General features: G+C 43.8%; 1 pseudogene; it reads right to left on the bottom strand.

The window, feature by feature from the left end:
- Nucleotides 1–1,763: 1,763 nt before the first annotated feature.
- LOC144321549 (elongation factor 1-alpha 1 pseudogene) lies at nt 1,764–3,276 on the bottom strand (annotated as a pseudogene).
- Nucleotides 3,277–3,481: the final 205 nt, after the last annotated feature.

Raw genomic sequence — 3,481 nt, 5'->3', positions numbered from 1 at the left:
TCATTGCATATAAATTTAACCTAAAAAATTGCAAAGATTGAGCTCTCGTTAATCATATGCTCATTGAAGTATTCAGAAGCAAAATGTACTTGTCTATAACTTTTCTTAAAATGCACCAGAAGTAAAAGACTGGATGGATAGACAGGGATAGATGGTTGATTTTTTTTTTTTTTAGATGGTTGATTTGTGATGAAAGCAGTGTAGTCAATGCCAGCATAGAACCTGAGTGGGGGACGTCATGGCTACATATGATGGAATTCTTTCAAGTTTTATGGACATTTGGAAAATTTCATTAAGAATGTTGGAAAATCAAGTACTAGACACCCAAAGAGGGAGTGTAATTAGAACAGAATAAGCTAGAATACAGTGGCCTTATATAGTCCTTATTCTTATACAAAGTAAGCTCTTTCACACAAGGCTCAGAGGGCTCTTTTGCCTACACCCTGGAGTCACAACCTTACCACATTCGAGCCTTTTGCTTCTTGGCCCTATCTGATGTTCCAGTTCACTGCCTGCCACTCTCAGACAGATCTCACCCTCTAGTCCCTTAAAGTGACTTCTTCCTCCCTGCATTCTTTACATACATTTAGGCTTCTGCACCTTTGCTTTATGCTGTTTCCCATGCATGGAAAATCTCCATCTTCACTTATCCTTGCGGGTCCACTCATGTGTCCCTTACTGCCCATTCCTATTATGGTGCTGATCACATTAAGGTTGTTTCCTCCTTTCTCCCCCTCAGGACTCAGAGACCCTCCAGGATGGGCAAAGTCCATGTCTTATGTAAGTCTTTGTGCTCAGGGCCTGGCAGGGAGCTTGGTGCAGAAAACAAACTCAAGAAATATTGGCACAGGCAGCAAGCATAAGAAATGTTGGGTAGATGAAGTAGAATAGAAAAGACAACCGAGAAGTCTCTGCACCATTCACTTGTCACTTTGGTCTCAGATCCTTTTATTGTTCTTACTTCGCTTTGCTTCATGTGATGGGGGGCTGACCTCTGCAAGTGACATTTCCCAAGAACCCTTATCATCTGGCTTCTGGCTAGATCAGCTGCTCAGAGGCACTGGTGAGAGATTGGAGGGAGGAGGGGGTGGAAGCCAGGGTATTTCTCTCCTCTCCCTGCTTTGGCAAGTGTCCCCAAAAGTAGCTGAGTCTCCTGCACGGTTCTCGCTGCCGTCAGATAACCTCTCCTTCTTGTGGTCCCCCCTTTTGCCAAGCAGCCCTGTCATCATTCCAGTTGCCTCTTGGTGACTCCATCTCCTATCTTTATTCCTCTAGCCCTTGGGATGGTGGTAGCTTTTAGCCATTGATAATCTCTAGTTTGACTTTTTATTCCATACTTGGCTTTTAGGCTCTTCTGAAAATCTTGTGACTAATTTCTTCTGGAGTTATCCTGGGCTCTATTTTCCTAATTAGATTCTGACGGATGTAATCTCTAATTTTGTACCCCAGTTTCTGCATTTTTAAAATGAGATGAGTGAGAAGTACGATCACCAGTTTTCTCCTTGCTGAAAATCAAATTAAGGGGAAAATATTCTTTTTTTTTTTCCACTTTAAACTTTTGTTTTAATGGGTCTCAAAATTCTGTGACAGCCTTTTGGTGAAGTTGTTCCCATTAAAAAGTACTGATTTTAAAAACTAGTAATTTAAAACTACCACACACACACACACACACACACACACACACACACAATGATCCACAAGACATTCTCCTTTCCTTCTGAAAGTGTTACGATGCATTGTTATCATTAACCAGTCTTTTATTATTAAACTTTAAATGGCCAATTGACACAAACAGTTCTGAGGCCGTTCTTCCACCACTGATTAAGACTGGGGTGGCAGATATTGGGGATAATATTAGCCTTCTGAGCTTTCTGGGCAGACTTGGTGACTTTGCCAGCTCCAGCTGCCTTCTTGTCCACTGCTTTGATGACACCCACAGCAACCATCTGTCTCATGTCACAAACATCAAAATGGCCTGGAGGAGGATAGTCAGAGAAGTTCTCAACACACATAGTAGGTTTGCCAGGAACCATATCCACAATGGCAGCATCACCAGATTTCAAGAACTTGGGACCATCTTCTAGCTTTTTTTCCATGATGATCTATCTTCTCCTTCAGCTCAGCAAACTTGCAAGCAATATGAGCTGTGTGACAATCCAGCACAGGTGCATATCCAGCACTGATTCGGCCTGGATGGTTCAGGATAATCACCTGAGCTGTGAAGCCAGCTCCTTTCATTGGTGGGTCATTTTTGCTGTCACCAGCCACATTGCCGTGATGAACATCTTTGACAGATACGTTCTTGACATTGAAGCCCACACTGTCCCCAGGAGGAGCCTCACTCAAAGCTTCATGGTGCATTTCAACAGACTTTACTTCAGTTGTAACATTGACCAGAACAAAGGTGACCACCATGCCAGGCTTAAGAACAGCAGTCTCCACTCGGCCCGCTGGGACAGGACCAGTACCACCGATTTTGTAGACGTCCTAGAGGGGCAGATGCAAGGGCTTATCAGTTGGACAAGTTGGTGGCAGACTGCAATCCAGAGCCTCAAGCAATGTGGTTCCACTGGCATTCCCATCTTTACGGGTGACTTTCCATCCCTTGTTAGCACTTGGCTCCAGCATGTTGTCACCATTCCAACCAGAAATTGGCACAAATGGCTACTGTGTCGGGGTTGTAGCCAATTTTCTTAGTGTAGGTGCTGACTTCCTTAACGATTTCCTCATATCTCTTCTGTTTGTGGGGTGGTTCAGTGGATTCCATTTTGTTAACAGCAACAATTAGTTGTTTTACACCCAGTGTGTAAGCCAGAAGAGCATGCTCACGGGTCTGCCCATTCTTGGAGATACCTGCTTCAAATTCACCAACACCAGCAGCAACAATCAGGACAGCACCGTCAGCCTGAGATGTGCCTGTAATCATGTTTTTGATAAAGTCTCTGTGTCCTGGGGCATCAATGATGGTCACATAATACTTGCCGGTCTCGAATTTCCGCAGGGAGATATCAATGGTGATACCACGTTCATGTTCAGCTTTCAGTTTATCCAAGACCCAGACATACATGAAGAAGCCTTTTCCCATCTCAGCAGCCTCCTTCTCAAAATTTTCAATAGTTCTTTTGTCGATCCCACCACATTTGTAGATCAGATGGCCAGTAGTGGTAGACTTGCCCGAATCTACATGTTCAATGATGACAATGTTGAGGTGAGTCTTTTCCTTTCCCATTTTGTTTTAGGTTTAGTGGTGGTTTTCACGACACCTGTGTTCTGGCGGCAAACCCATTGCGAAAAGGGGAAGATATTCTTTAGAATGCCATCAACACTGGCCTGTTTTGAATTTCAAAAAGAGAGAGAGAAAAAGAACTCCTAACACTTCCACTCAGTATCCTCTGTGCTTCCTACAGCAGTAATCACTTTGTTTAGCCGGGGCTCATCATTAGAGGACAGAGTGAGAGTCTGCCTTGGAGTCCTGCCTGGC

Source organism: Canis aureus, chromosome 10 (genome assembly GCF_053574225.1).
Source record: "Canis aureus isolate CA01 chromosome 10, VMU_Caureus_v.1.0, whole genome shotgun sequence".
NCBI classification, from domain to species: domain Eukaryota; kingdom Metazoa; phylum Chordata; class Mammalia; order Carnivora; family Canidae; genus Canis; species Canis aureus.
The sequence above is the reverse complement of the archived record's forward strand: the minus strand, read 5'-3'. Positions and strand labels throughout refer to the sequence as shown.